This window comes from Desmodus rotundus, chromosome 2 (assembly GCF_022682495.2).
Source record: "Desmodus rotundus isolate HL8 chromosome 2, HLdesRot8A.1, whole genome shotgun sequence".
NCBI classification, from domain to species: domain Eukaryota; kingdom Metazoa; phylum Chordata; class Mammalia; order Chiroptera; family Phyllostomidae; genus Desmodus; species Desmodus rotundus.
The window spans coordinates 19,693,814-19,710,514 of NC_071388.1; the positions used below are offsets into that span (position 1 = coordinate 19,693,814).

The 16,701-nt window shown below is 37.6% G+C and overlaps 1 protein-coding gene across 2 annotated transcripts in view; it reads left to right on the forward strand.

The window, feature by feature from the left end:
- The first annotated feature begins 1,748 nt into the window (after positions 1-1,748).
- MBNL1 (muscleblind like splicing regulator 1) overlaps positions 1,749-16,701 on the forward strand; it is a 188,249-nt gene continuing 173,296 nt past the window's right edge. Inside the window, exon 1 of one of the 2 annotated variants that reach the window (XM_045197057.3) lies at positions 1,749-1,901. The gene's annotated coding sequence lies outside the window, so the exon portion shown is untranslated. The remainder of the gene's footprint in view (positions 1,902-16,701) is intronic. The other variant, XM_045197010.3, reaches the window with a different exon arrangement.

Genomic DNA, 16,701 nt, shown 5'->3' on the forward strand with positions numbered 1-16,701 from the left:
CAGGAACTTTGAGCAGGTCCCCAGTATGCAAGGGACTGTGTGAAGAAACGCTTGTACGTTTGCCCACCATCCAGGTCAAAGGGACACAGGACCGAGGCCGCCCCTTAAAATCCCAGACATTGAACACTGTGTTTCCAAAGTGAGTCTGTGCCCTAGGAGAGAGGCCGATATCTGGGCCTACTCAAATACCATAATATTAAAATTTTCTCCAAATAAGTAACACCTAAGTAATGTTATTCACATTAATAACTTCTTCAAAGATTTTTCCTACAAGTATCTCACTAAAGAATTCAAATCAAGTTTTATATTAATGGCATGCTGATGGGATTCTGTTTGGAGGTTTTTTTTGTTTGTTTTGTCTTATGTGAGGGGACAGTTGTCTTAGCAGTGTTTGTTCTCATTTATTTTTACTTCCTGCAAATTCATATGAAATATCAGTTTAGGAGAAGTGGAAAATGTTTCTATCTTAAATCACCCCTAATTACACTTTACTGCTCCTTTTGAAAATAGAGTTAAGAGGCAGAGGTACCCTGATAGTACAATAGTTTCTAAGGTCCAGAGAGTGGTTCTTACAGTATGTGGAAGTTTGTGTAATTATTAAGTTTTTTTTGCAATCCACCTCCTTCCTCTTCCTCAACAAGCACAGGAGGTGGGGCTGGGACTGCCACATACAAATTGCAGCTACCCGTTTGCTTTTTTTTTTTTTTTTATTGTTGTTCAAGTACAGTTGTCTCCATTTTCCCGCCACCACTTTTCCCCACCCCACCCACCCCCACCCCCACCCTCAATGCATGTCCCCTTTGGTTTTGTCCATGGGTCCTTTATACACATTCCTTGATGAACTTTTCCCTTCTTTCCCCCATTTTCCCTGTGCCCCCTCCCTTCTGGTTACTGGCAGTTTGTTCTTTATTTCAATGTCTCTGGTTATATTTTGCTTGCTTGTTTGTTTTGTTGATTGGTTTCCACTTCTAGGTGTTTCTATTATGCAGTGACAAGGGAGAATTACATATATAAGTATTTCCTTTTATTTGAAGTTGGCAATTGTATTTGCTTTGATCAACTGTTTTATTCCCTTTTTTGATCATTGTCCCTATTGTCCCATAAAAGTTGTTTAATGCTCCAACCTGTTAGAAATTTAACCAGTTAAATGGTCAGCGTTGCAGGAGGTGCACCCGTTTTTTGTTCTTGCAGCTGAAGTGGAGAAAGACCGTAGCACAGGGATAAGAAGCAGCTTTCGGTGTTGCAATGCTTTATCTGTACGTAGCAGGCGGCTACTCAGGAGAAAGGAAGTTTAAGACACATAGGTAAAAAAACCCACTACCCAGATTCCAGGAAAATGCCGTTTACTGAACTAAAATTTTTTTGTTTCTTTTTACAAGATGTCTGTAGTCAGATTAGCATTTAGGTCATACTCCAAAGACTTTAAATTAATTAGCTTTATAAAAGCAATTTCATTCCTCGTGTATCAGCTTGGCAGTTTTCTTCCACATAGAGCAGTATTTTCTGTTTTTCTATGATAATCATTCAACCACACACAAGATGTTTCCTTATGTAAATGAGCATTACTTATACAAGTACAGTTCTCAATAACTTTTCTAAAATTTGCTTACATATATAAATATGTGTATACATTAGTTATATATGTGCACCTTCACAAATTATAGCCTGTGACCGTGATTCCAAGTATAAGCTTTGTGCATAATTTTCCATTTTTATAACATTTATAAAGCATAATGACTCTGGTGTTTCACAACTTCCTCTTTTGGTAGACTATCCTTTTGCAGAGGAAAAAGAAAATGACTCCAGAAGACAGTTGAGGGGAGAACAGAGCTCTTTGGAGGTGCTGGTAGTTTAACTCAACTATTTAAGCAGCTCAACAAGCAACTGTAAATAAGACAGAGGTAAGAAGAAACTGTTACTTGCTATTTTTTATTTTGTTATTTGGATTCCTATTGATAGAACAGCAATTTAAATGCTGGCTGGGTTACAAAGTAGATTAGGTAAATAATACCTCTCTCAAGTGAGTAGTTAATATATGAAATGAAAAAGTTTTAAAAATTTGTAAAGTTGCAACTTTACATACAACCTTTTAAAAAGCTAGAGATTTAAAAAATTCCAATTGATCTCATTATTTTAGCTGCAAAATGAAAAATACTCTTTCTTCATAATTTAGTGCTGCGGGAACTTTTGGATTAATAATAAACTTTGAGAACTTTTTTCCTCCTAGCTCTAGTTTATTCCTAATACTTGCAAATTCTCCTACATATATCCTTTTGTTAATTTTGCATTTTACTAATTGGACGTTATCCAGGAAAAAAGAAATATTACATTTGTGTTTACTTACTGCCAAAATACATTGTATTGTTTACATTGTGATATTTCAGTATTATTTTTCATATTATCACATTATGATGATATTTAAATACTAGAGAAATAGCAGTTTATAGTATAGATAGTATGACTTTGAAATCTAAATAAGACAAGTAAATCCAATTTCAGAAATTCAACTTTTTCTTAATAAAATTAATTTACAATAAAAATGCTGAAAAATAGAGCAAGAACTAAAACAAAGTAAGACCATTTGGATTTATAATTGGAGATCCAATTAAGCAAAAATTGATCTCATTAGTGAAATGCTAAAATAATCTAAGTCCAGCAGAAATTTTTTTCTTGACTGTGCCCATCTAGAGCAATGCTTATACATATTAACTATTTAATATTCTATATTTATTATTTAGCAACTTAAATCTTCCTTCTAAAAACAGTTGGTTCTTTTTACTTTGGTATGAACATTACCGTGTATAATACATTTTTTAAAATGCAAAACAAACTCTTCTGTTTGTACGTATGAAAGTTTGGATAGTTTGCCGCTAGCTACTCATTTTGAGACGGTGATAAATATCATACATATGCTGTTTGAAATTTGGTAAAGGTAAATATCCCAAGTAATAGAATATTTAAATGCTTACCTAATTTTTTAATTTTTTTTTAATCTCATGGCTTCCGAAAGGGAAAGTTCTCATTGTTCCATCCGATCAAATAATGGATTTAATTTGTATTAATTTGGGTAAACAGTGCTCACATATGGTTCTATTACATGGAAAATAGGGTTTTTTGACACAAAGCACTATAACAAGAGATTGCAGGGAGAAAGAAAGCAGACTTTTAGTATTACAAATTCAGGAAATGCACTGTTGACTCAATCTGACATCCTTCACAAGACCAACGTTTTTAAATGAAGTTGACAGTTGTGAGAAACCCATAAATATTGTGCCTCCTCAGCCTCTGTATCACACACTAATTAAACACAACTAATTCCATCAGAGTTTGATTATGTTATTTACAACAATACTATTTTAATGCCCTCTTTTTTTTTAAAAAAGGAAGAATTTTACATGTCCAGAATTTTAAGTATGAGATATATTTGTTCTATCATGGACTAGTAACTGTTGTAGCTGGGTTACACGTAGTGTGGTATTACACTGAGTAACCGCTAATGGCCAAGCAAACAGCCCGAGGAGATCACAGTCTTAACTGACAACCGCTGTAATTAAGAGCAGCAAATAAAGGGCAAGGCAGTAGAGAAGATGCCATCTTGCTGGGAAGACAGATGTGTTGATGTTGTTGCTGTTAAGAATTATTAAAGTTTCTGAATGAATAGCCTAGTTCTAGATTATGGAAAATAAGTTTAAAACTCATCCTGGCTTTGAGAAAATTGTATACAGAAAAAATATAGTGCTTATCTGGCTGCATTTCCACGAAACATAAAGATTGTTGAAGGCGACATTCGTGACATTGTCAGGAGACCAGGGCAGGCATTGCACATGCTTTTTATTTCCCACACTGTTGTAAGAAAAAGCATTTCGAGCCTGCCCCTAAAGCCACGTTTTTAAAGTGAAGTGAGATAAAATGTTGTAAACAACTTATTGCTGGAAAACAGAGATTTTGACTTTCGAACTATAGATACATGTTTTACTATGTTTCATTAAGGTTGCCTTCACTTGTCCCACTAAGACAAAAATTCGCATTGACTAATAAAAGTTGAGACTGGATGATTTCTGTGCAGCATTATAAAATTTAACATCTGTCTTAGTAAGACATGGTTGCTTATGACAAGCGAGGGAGCTTGCTGGGGACCTGTCAAAGGATCGATCTCCAGGGTTGATTCAGCTAATCTCACCGTGTAGGGGTGACTCCGTCCTTCAAGATATGAACTTACCACCTGTTGAAGCTGCTTATGGTGGACTCTGTCCCATCCCTGCTTCACTTACGCCTTTCAAATAACAATTCCACTTTGAAAAAACAATGCTATTTGTTTTTTTCACATAAAGGAGACTTCCAAAAGAACTTTGAAAGGTTGAAATATTTGTTGGTTTGTTTATTTTGTTTTTCCTTCGGTTGGTCATTTTCATAGTTACAAAAATACTAAAGAAAGATTATGATTTGGGTGCCGACTAATTGGGATGGAATTCAGAAACAAAAATCCTCTAAATCTAGATAATGTGGATCTTCCTGCCTTTAAAAACAAATTTGTGTCCGCCTACATTTGTTGAAATATTTATTTGTAATACATGTGACTTTATTTTAGTTGATATGACATGTAGCATATTTGTCTTTATCATATTAGTTAAAATATATGTTATGTAAATGAAAAATTATTGTTTTCACAAAAATATGCACTGTGGCAGTATACATGCTCTGTAAGAGAGAATATGTATCCATTTCCATATGAGAAATAGTTTCTGCCAATATAAAGGACAAATGCAAGTATTTTTGCATTTCTGAATATTTCCATTTAAAGTGTAATTAAATACAGACAATTTACACATCTCTACTTAGAAAATAAAAACTGTTATTTTTATAATCTTTAAAATATAAGTTATTTGTTGTTTGAGCATTATTGTTATATTTCCAACATTTGCTTGATTTTTGACATCATTGATATTTTTATTTTACATGAACTAAAAGTGAGAACTTAGACTCAATGTTTTCCAAATTCCTTCCAGCTTTATTTTTTCATCTTTCTAGAAATGTGCAGACAATAGATTTTCAATTTTTTCAGAATGATTGAGGAAAATGTTAAATTTGTATTTTTAAATCCAAATTTTTTTTAAATGGCATTTAAACTGTCCATTAACATTGGAACCTTGGGAAGTGGATCAGAAATTAGCCTACAGGCACTGCTCCGTGAACTAGCACAAATGCCGCACCTCATCGTTTTTCTACTTTATAGAGATTTCATCATACACTCTTAGTGTTTTATATATATGTGCTGGTTATCACATTCTCAAAATTCTTCGTATTGGGAAACAATATAAATAGTAATATGATCTTGAAAAACATCACCAGTTTGTTCTCAATATGAAAACAATGAGTATTTTTTTCTTTAAATATACTTCAGTTGAATTTACTTTCACTTTTTGTAGGAAAATAAACTTAGATGTTTTTATTCTTTTTCCATGTTGCTGAACAGATCTGAATTAGAGGAGAAACATTCTCCATGCAATGAGGCTGTTTTCTGATGAAACTAAATTGTTTTTAAGTGCTCACTAGAGACACTTGTAATACTTCATTTTGAACATTTTTTAAAATTCAGAAATAATTTCAAGCTTAAGAAAGTTCTAAAATAAAAATAATAAGATAAACTCCCTTATACCCTTGCCAAGATTTGCCTAATCGAAATTTTTTTTACCCTATTTACTTTATAATTCGCTCTCATTCTTCATATCTTTCATCTCCATAATTTCTTTCCTGAACCACCTGAGTCTGAGTTATAAACAGCATAGTCCTTTACTTCAGTGTCTTATCACTAAAAGTAGAGGTAGTCTCTTACATAGTAGTTACATACAATTATCTACTTCACAAATTTCATGGATGTGATACTTTTATCTAATGTGTCCATATTCTCGTCATGCTACTCACCCAAGAATACTCTTCATGATATTTTCTCCTCTAGAAAAGAATTGAGTCCAAAGTCAAGACTCACGAGGAGCTGCAATGTCTCTTTAGCCCCCCTTAATCAGGAACACTTCCACGTGATTTCTTTGTCTTTTACGAAACTGAGAATGTTACTGAGTGCAGCCTATGCACCAACTCCTTTCTTTTCAGCAGCACGTGTCTCACTTTGCGTTTGTCTGACATTTCCTTGTGATGAGATGGTGGTTGGGCATTTTCTGCTAGAAGGCTGTGCAGGTGACGGTGTTTCCGCTCTGGCTCTCGTCTCTAGAGTGAGCGCACGATGTCCGTCTGTCCCACACTGGTGATCGTTTTGGTTGCCTAGTCAAGGCAGTGCCTGATTCCTCCATTTTATAATGATGGCTCTTCATGAGAAATTTCCCATTGGGTTTAGTATTAATTGTCACTCTGATCTGATGTAATCTTTCTTATCATCAGTACAAAGTAATGACATTTTAACTCCAAGACTCCCTGCACATTTGTGTCAGTGTTTTGCTTTCTACTGCAAGCAAAAGAAAGTCACTTCTCTCCCATTTATTTAATTATTTATATATGTATCTGTTACTGAATTTCTGTCTTTCAAGTGCTTTGTAACTCATTACTGCCTAATTATTTGGATGCTCCAGTTGTCCACATTCTGGCTTCTACGTCTTTGTGGCCTTCCCCCATCATATGAGTGAGTGCTTAGTTATGTGTACTTTGTGGCTTAAAAAGATGTTCGGGCTGATCTGATGCTGATCCTGTTCCACCCCTAGAATCATTCATTTCTCATTTCTTTTAGTGGGGAATGGTGTTAGAGGCTAAGATCTGGGAGTCAGGATGCTCACTGCCACTGGAGTATATTTGCTTCTTGAGCCTTTCAGGTAAATGTATTAATGCATACACACAGGTAGAGACACCAATATACAAGTGTGCATACACAAACCGATATGCATATATACATAAACACACACACACACATATATTTTGGTCCTGACGAGTTCATCTGATACCTACAATTCCAACCTGTCTGCACAGGACTTTTGTTTGCCCTCCCCTATTCTATATTCGTGTGCTCCTTTTTTCCACAGTATAAGCCCTGGATCCTAACAATATCATCATGCTTACTCATTTGCTCAATTCCATCATACATCTGAAATCACTTCTGAATTGCTTTACCCAAACCACCACAATGTACAAACCTACTGAAAAAGAATGCAGGATTTGTGTGTGCTCCTTCCCCCCACACACTCAAATGCCACCAAATACTGTGTTTATAAGTTATTTGAATGAATTCTCCCTTCCTTCCTTTCTTCCTTCCCTACCTCCCTTTGTCTCTAATTTCCTTCCTCCCTCCCTGCTTCCCTTCCACCCTGCCCTCCTCCTTACGCCCCTCCCTCCCGCTCTCCCACCGTGTTCTCTCTTTGCTCAGGGTTATCATAGTGTTCATTTGAAATACAATTGGGTTCATTTGTTTCCGCTTGTTTGCAGTTTTAGGATCTTTCTTCCCCTTTGCATTCTTATTGATTTAATTTCATTTTTTAAATTGGTTTACTTTAATCTTTTTTTCTCTAAGCCATGAACATTAATTGCTTCTTGCCCCAGCTATTTTTATTAAACAAACCTCATATGTCCTAATTCAACCATTATGATACAATTTAGAAATAACTGATTGAGTTATTAGATGAGCTTCTATCTTTATATTTCAATTCTGTCCAACTACATTTACTGTAGTCTGAGGTCAGTTACCTTCTTAGGCATTCCAAAAACGGACAATTTCATATAAGAAAATAGATATCTACGGTACTGGTCAATCTTATACATTTATTATTGCAGAGGGTATTTCTTTTTAAGTCTGAATATATCATCACATAATTAGATAAGGAAAGAAACAACCATGAGTTTGTATCGTTCATAAGTATTGGAAAAAATTCCAATTTTTAGATAATATAATTTAAAATCACACTCTCATATTCCCCTTTAGAGAAGTGATCCTAGAATATTCCTATTCTCACTACTCTCCCACATTCTACTCTAGTAATCATAACCCTGAATACCTGTTAGCATTTGTGGTAGCAAGAGAAAATGGGCCTATGTCAAAAGATTTATTTTCGATTTCCATTCTGTCTGTGGATCTTGGATAAGTTACTTCTCTTCTGTCTCCGGATATCTTGTCCATTAACTTTAAATTTAAAAAAGAAATCCATATTACCTTAACTTTCTGCCAATTTCTAGACTCATACCTCAAAGAGATCATTAAATTTATTTATTTGGATATTGACAAGCATCTCAAAGTCAACATGTCCACAACAAAATTCCTCACTGCCTTCCCTCCTCTGCTCCATCCCCACTGTTTTTTGTTCAGTAATTGGCATCGTCTTACACCCAGTTATCTAAGTCAAGAGCATCACTGATTCCTTTCTTTCCCTCACCCACATCCTACTTATCCATAAGTTTTAAAATATATCCCGAGGCTGACCAGGCTCATGCCTTCTACCACCTGGAGTACCACCTGAGACACTACCGTCTCTGTTCTAGACAGCTCTGTTCTGGTTGGAGTCTCCTCTGAAGTGTCTCTTTTTCTCCTTTTGCATCCTTGTCAGCATTGCCTTTTAAATTATAAGTCAAATCATGTGGTTCCCTTCTCAAAGTTCTTCAATGGCTTCCTATTTTAATTGGGATAAAATTCTCATAACTCACTATAGGTTTTATGTGTTGGCCTCCACCTACACCTCCCCTCTCATATCCTATTGCTCATCCCTTTATTCACTCAGCTCTGGCTCTACTCCTTATTTTGCCCCTAGGATATTGTAACCGCATTTCTGACTCAGGGACTTCACACACGCTCTTCCTTCTCTCCTGGCTTGCTCTTCCCGCATGTATTACTGTGACACGGTTCTTCTTTGTTTAAATCCCTGATCAGATGTTCCTCCACAGGGATGTCTGCCATGACCAGCTGCACATTGTGGTGTAAGAATGTCTAACCCAGTTGCTCTCTATCCTTTTACTCCATTCTAATTTTCTTAACAGCACTTAACACTACATAAAAATTTCACCTTTATTTCCTCACTCAATTATTTATTGTCTGTTACTCCCACTAGAATGTAAGTTCCATGAGGGTAGGGATTTGGTCTGTTTCTTTCATGCTCTGTCCTCGGTCCCTAGAATAATGCGTGGAACATAGTAGGTACTCAAGTAAATGGCGATTAAGATAAAGAGCTCAACATTTCTGAGCCACGAGTACAGTGAAAATAGGCATAGTGAAAATAACACCCACGTCGCACGGTCGCCTGGAGCAGGCCATGGTCATGTTGAGGCTCCAAACGACCGTGCAGTTGACAGCTGGGGATATTTCTGTTAACACGGAGTGAAAGGAACTGAAACAAAAAAGTGGTCTTCGGAGACAACAAGTAGACCGAGAAGTTCTCCTTTTTTCTGTAAGGGCTCTTCCACTGAGCTGAAAAAAGATGAGGTCACGGTGGCTGCTGCTAGTCTCTTAGAAGCCTGCGTGGCAATCGCTCCGCATTGCTGCCCTGCTGCCCTTGCCCTTATCTGCCCCAGCCCGCCCCACCCAGCAGCGCATGTGCCCACCTTCCTTTGCCAGCCAGGATGCACTGCTTTCCTCCAGCCAGATGGAAGCGCAGTCTCCTTTCCGAACCCTTTCCTGCTTAACCATCTGCCTGTGCTGGCCTCATGGTTGTGCATATAGTTCACATATTGTTTTGCAATTATTTCCTGCTTCTATTTTCGGTCTTGAAGGGGATTACAAAGCTACTCTAGGGAAACTGTTTCTTTTGTGCCAGCATATCAAGTTTAAGGTTATAAATATGAGTTGGTTCTTGAGAGCATTAGGCCCTAAGTAACAAAATCGACCACGATGATAATACTGACAATGTTAATAGCAACTGCCTTCCTATTACATTTCTTAGTATCAGTTTTTAGCACCATTGCATATCATTTTTAGTACTAGTTTTTAGTAACATTTTAAAATATCTATGTCAGGTGCTTCCCGTGATTAACCAATTTCATACCCACAGCCAGCCTGTGAAATAAATAAAATTATTTCTATTTTACAGATTTTTAAAAAAGCTTAACGAAGTACAGCACGGGGAATATGGTCAATAATATTGTAATAACTACATATGGTGCCCAGTGGGTACTGGACTTATGGGGGGACAATCACCTGTAAGTGATACAATTGCCTACCCACTATCTTCTACACCTGAAACTAACCTAAAGTAACATTCAATGCCAACTGTAATTGAAAAAATATTTTAAAGGAAAAATGCTTAGAGTGTGAAAGATAGCTTGATAACGGTCACAAAACCGATCCGGGAGTGCCAGCATCTAAGCTGGGCATTTATCATATAGTTATTCTCCCTCTGCCACTTATTTATTGGGAAGGAAGGCAGACAAAGCTGTAGTTTAGACACGGCTAGGACTCTACAAATTAAATGGTGCAGCCCCAGCCTCAGATGTCTTATACTCTGGTATGAAAAATCAAAAGAAGCAGATTTTCAGCCATAATATGAAAAATAAAAAGTGTCGCCTGAGACATAAGGATAATTAGCAGTTACACTTTCAGGAGCAGTGATGGCGCAAGGCTTCCTGGGAAAAAGCAACTTTAAAGTTGAAGCATCAAAATTGTCATTAGGTGGAAAAGAGTTGGGGAAATCCATTTTCAAAAACCTCAGAAAATTCTCAAAGAACTGAGAACACACTTTCATACTACATGAGATTTATTTTGAGCCATTTTTTCTCTAGTCGATTGTCTTCATAGGAGGTACTTGGTAGGTCTGACTTTGTGGTTCTTCTCAGGAAGTAGGTGGTGTGAGAGAGGATTGTAGTTCTTGTGAGAAGGCTCTGTTTTCGTTTTGAAAGGCGTTTGTTCACTTACTTATATACATCAAGCATCATCCATTTGAGCACTGATCTAGATACAGGGAAGACAGTGATGGACGAGACCAAGTTTATGCCCTCAAGGAGCTGAACTTGAGGTTACTGGGGAGAGACAATCAGCAAACCGGTAAACAAGTAAATGTTTAAAAAGGAAGTTTCAGGTGATGATAGCCACGCGAAGAAGATTCGGCAAAGTCAAAGGATAGAGAGACAGAGGAGGAAAACAGGTTTACCAAGCTGGCCTCCAGGGCTGGCCTCTCAAAAGCGAAATAGTTAAGCTAAGACCTGAACGACAAGAAGGTTGGAGCGCCATGCAGAGAACTCAGTGAAGAGTGGCCCGGCAGGAGTGATGGGAAGAGCAGAGGCAGGATAGAGGCTGGCATATTTGAGAAGCAGAAAGGGGGAGTACAAGTCTTAGAGGGTGGGGGGAGATGAAGCTAGGGAGGTGACAAAGGACTAGGTCACCAAGGTTGTGGGCCAAGAAAAGGAGTTGTACATTGTGAGCAAATATTTGCAAGTACATGCACACGCGTGAACTAGGGAGAGGAAGGCAATGAATGAATCATTCATTATCTGTGTTTAACACAGGCCAGGAGAAACTGTTGTTTGAAGGCAAGCAGGAATGACTTCTTAGGTCAAAAGCTTTCTTCGGAAATAAATTATTATATTTAGAGAAGTTTCAGCTAAGCTGCATTTACCTTCAAAGGTTAACTGCATTTTCCTGCCTTTTCATTTCCATAACAGCTGTAAGTCTGATAAAAGTGAAAAGGGCTCAAATATTATTTAAATTTGCCAACTTAAAAATTTTCAGCTATTTTACTATGGAATAATTGACACTGTTATGGCCATTGAAAACAGGTACAGTGATGTCTGGTAATGGGGTCATTAGGCACATTCACTTTTGCATGGCTATGAAGCAGAAAAGAATAGAGAAAGGCTATTTTTCGGTCTCCAGTGACAATAGGTGTTCCCTTGTCTCAGTGCCAATGACAATAGAGACCCGTGCAACATCAACCTGTTTCACTTCTAAGTAGTAGTAACTTACTCTGCATTTTCCACAGTAATTATAAATTTGCTCTGATGTATTTCTATTATCTCTGTAGATCTAAATGACCCAATTATTACCTTTTAAACCCCAGAATCAGTTGCATACAGTTTTTGGGGGGAGCTGGCAGGTTGAGTGTGATTTCGAAAAGGAATGCAACAGCTTACTGAGAAGGGAATATTCTATATTATTATTATTATTATTTAAACAGGGTCAACATCTATTCATTAAGAACCCCAAGAACAAATGCCCCCCCCAATACTGAAGAAGCTAACGACAAAGAGAGGAAGGGATAGTTACGAAATGGCCAGGGGGTACAGAGCACAGCGTAGGGGACAGAGTCAATAACATTGCAGTAACTGCGCATGCTGCCCAGTGGGCACAGGAAATATCAGGGGGAGCACTTAGTAGAGTATGGCTGTCTAACCACTATAATGTACACCCAAAACTAGTACAGAATAATATTGACTGTAACTGTAATTGAAAACTAAAATGTAAAGTTCTTTAAAAGTACAAAATAAAAAATAAGAAAGAATATTTATAGAAGTGAACGAAAAGTTAATGACAACGAGCATGGCTTCTATTTCTGGTTAAGAGATGACAATGAAAAACCCTACTGTGGCCTTGGACGGCGTGTGCTAGAAGGATGCCAATGGGTGGAGCGTGGGGGAACACAACTGAAACTTCCCCAAGGCAGGCAGACAGCATACTGCAGGAGCCAGAGGCTAATGTCTGAGTGCTCCTGGCAATGCCCAGGTAGGAAACCATGTGCCATTGGTATCGGGAAACATGGAGGTGTACAGACGACGTATATGCTCTTTAAGCAGTGCATTTTATCTTATCATGTAAATATGATGATCCACCATATTGCAGGATTACTGCAAAGTGTGAGATGCTGTGTGGTTTCCAAGGGTATGTGTGTGAGAGAATAAACGTGTGAAAATCTGCAATGTGTGAATATAAGAGAACACTCCTAAAACATGAAGCCACTCCCTGACTTGCTGCTTACCTTAGGGAGACAGATTAACCAAGTAGCATATCTATTGAAAGTAGGAGAGTAGCAGGTTTTCTGTCATAAGAGTAGTGCCATTTGTTAATGTAGGAGGGGAGCATAGAAAGAGCATATGGCCTTGAGACGTGTGTGACTCTATTTAGTTAACTTGATGATCACTCTCCAGAACTGGATGCTAAGGATGCTTCTCCAGGGCCAGTCCGCCTCTCCTCCTGCCTTATTTGGCTTTGTTCCTCTGGTTGGAAAAGAATCTCTTTCACAAGTGTAAATTAAATATTCCTCTTTCTGCGGATGATGCCATCATTCCTGTGGGCCAAGCTTTTGTTACTAAGTCATACTTAGCAACACATTATCATTCTTTTCTCCCTTCGAGTTCTGAGCATGTTTGTTCTGATGAAGTTGAGAGACACATTTTTCAGCGAGGTAAAAGTAAAAGCTGGGAGGAAAAAGCTATGCTTGGAAGGATCTCTTGACTGTGTTACTTAAAAAAAACAAGTAGACAACTGTATTTTTATCCTACGGCAACAGTTCTTACCAAGTAAAAAAGAAATCATATATGGCTCTAAAGGAAGAAGTTTCCATGCAACTGTGCATCAATATACTCTTCTTGAAAGTGGTAGATGCTTTTTGCTTGGCTTGGCTTGTCCCCTCTCATGTTTTGCCTTGTCAAGCGGGTGGGGGGAGGGGAGTTGAACAAAAGAAAGCTCTGCGCTAACCAATTAAGACTGATGTTTCTGAAGTGCCTGCTTCTCATTCCAGAGAACATCATGGATTCCCTTTTAATTACACCCTACCTATCTATTAAAAAATCTGTAAGAGGATCAGCTTCTTATCTTGCAAAGGGTAGCTGTAAATTTCTTCAAGTTGTAATTAAGTTTTAATCCTTATATTTAGAAGATACCTGAAGTTTAATATGACTTTATTCTTTTCAATATTTTAGGTTTTAAATTCATAGTTATTGTCTATTTTAAATAACAGAAACAGCGACCCTTTCGCAAAGGCCTGACCTACGTTAGGTTCACTTCCATGACGGCTTTCATCCTCACAGTGTTCACGGTACGCACTGTAAGTCTTTCAGGAAGCTGAGACTAGAGACTGTCCAGAATCCCGTGCCTAATAACAGACTCCAAAGACTGTTTTTCTTTCACAGGAATTAAGGCCAAGGGCAAAACAGCAGCCTTTGAAACAACACCCCCTTGTTTTTTAACCTGATTCTTCTCAAAAGTGTGGTGCATACACAGACCAAGGGAGGTGGGTTTGTTCCATTGCCAAGGGCAGTCAACAACGTGTGCAGAAGACCAGGCTTGCAGCAGCCCTGACTGTTACTTATGGAGACTGGCCTGTGTGTCATACTTAGCAAGTATGTGCCTGCTGTCAGTAACTCCAAAGCAGACAGCGTTCTCCCTTAGTCACCTGGTAATTTAGTCATAAATGAAACAGATTTACTTGAGTTGGCTTCTTCTTTTATTATGGCAAGGAATATATCCAAAGCTGTGCCCAGTATCATCCATGGGCTGCCTTTTCCTTATAACTGATGTGGCTACCTCATATAAATTGGATATTTAATGCCAAGCCTGCTCTTTTCCGCAAGTTCAAATCTAATCTAACAAAGTTGATGCCACCCAGGTCTGTGTAGAGTTTTCAGTATTTAGGGATCCTAACAAATATATTTACAGCTTTTCCCAAGACCTATCTACCAGACTGTGTAAGAATAAACAGACTTCATAGTCTTCACAAGGTAGAAAAAATATTCCGACTTAGTCTGTAATTTAGACTATCTTTAGAGAAGAATGACTTCATGAAAAGAGACGCCCGGAGTGGCCAGCCTCTATTATCCAGTTAACTTTTTCTTTACTTAATTGTAGAGACTAAATGACAGGTAGGGAAGTACTTTTGCAGGAACGTGGGAGTCCTGCAGCTGTAGAAAGAAGTTATACTGTGCATGGGAGGAAGCCTGTGGGCTGGAGTTAGACACTACGGCTCTATTGCTACTCTAAAGTAATCAGGTACAAACATCTTTATAATGGCACCTGAACGCAGTTAATAAACTCCTATTAAAGGCACTTGACACATTATTTAAAATAAGCACATATTACCTTTTATATCCAGGAACAGCAAAAAACATTTGCATCCAGGAACATTTTTTTTAAGAGTCTTTAACTTGGACAAAACAAAAGATAATACCATTGGCTTTTTTAAAAATATTCAAAATGTATTTATTGATTTCAGAGAGAGAGAAAGGGTGGGAGAGAGAGAGACATTGATTTGTTGTTCCACTTAATTATTCATTCATTGGTTGATTCTTGTGTGTGCCCTAACCAGGGATCAAACCTGCAACCTTGGTGTATTGGAACAATGCTTTAACCAACGGAGCTACCTGACCAGGGCCTATTGGATTTTCATACATTAATTCAAAAGCTGGCATGCTATACTTTCTGAAAGTATGAAAGAGAAGCTGGCTTTGTCAGTAGCAATCAAAACCTTAAAAGAGTAAACCTAGGAGATGAATGAAAGCAGACACACAAACGCACACACAAAATGTATCCACAAAAGCCAGCGCAGCCGTAATCAGTCAGACGAAGGCTCAGTCCTTGCTCCTGGTCTGTGTGGTGCACACCCTGCATCTTAACAGAAATGAAGTCGCTGTTTCACACCACTAGTCATAGAACTCTGTCTTACACATTCTATTTTATAAATCAGTGTAGACATATGACGGCTTTCTCCAAGCTGTACTTCTAGATGTTTGAATTCAATGAGAAAAAACATAAAAATAATGATAATTGTTGATCTTTTGAGTTTAGATTCATTGGCTGACACTTGTTTTTCTCTTTCTCTACACTTTGCACATTTGTATTACTTAATTGATTGTAAGTATTTACTGTTTCATATCTGTTGTCCCTGCTGGATGGTACATTCCAAGAGGCTTGAGGTCTAGTTGCACTCACCCTACAGCCTTAGGTTCTAGGAAAAGCCAGAAATATGCCAGGTGCTCAGGGACTTTTTGAGAACTGGATGGGAAAGTGGGTAGTGAAAAGGCTCAGAGTGAAAATGCAGTCGTTGGTGATGACCTATGCCCAGGAAACTTTGAGAAGGGGAAAGAATGTTCCACACTGTCTGAAAATACGTTCACCACTGAGAAGGCTAGTGGGACCGGGTCCTGTCAGTGGATGCTCATTGCTGAGCTTATGGCAGAAAAATGGCCACTCGGATCCACCCAGGTGTGGCCAGGAGGGTTATTTGGAGTGATGGCACATTCACAAAGACCATAAATTAAAGACTTCTAACACTACCTGCAGATGAGATGCAAATGAGAAAGGTCTTATTAATTTATTTGCATTTATAATTTAACTATATTAATTTGTTGAATGATTATATAATATTGATTATAATATAATGATTATTGTATAATATACTAAAATTTGCAAAAAAGTTTTTATCACCAAAGTCGTATATATAATATATATGCATGTATGCATATCTATTCTACACCATACATGTATTCTCTATTTAATATAAATAAATACAAAAGGAAGTGCCCCAGGGCCCTTGTGGCTCTCAGAGGCCACAGTGTCATTCTCAAGGAGCATTCATGATCACGATTTATTACTTTTCTCCCCCTCAAGATGATTTGATCACATTTTATTTTATTTTACTTTACAATTTCTTTGAAAAACACAGGGTAAAGAATTTTAAGCAAACAGCAACCTGAGCGCAATAAGAGTATCCTCTGTGTGGCCTTGATTGCTTGTCTCATTTGTTTTTAAGCTCACAAGCTGCTGACGTTTACCTGGTAAAAAGGGAAACGTATTTC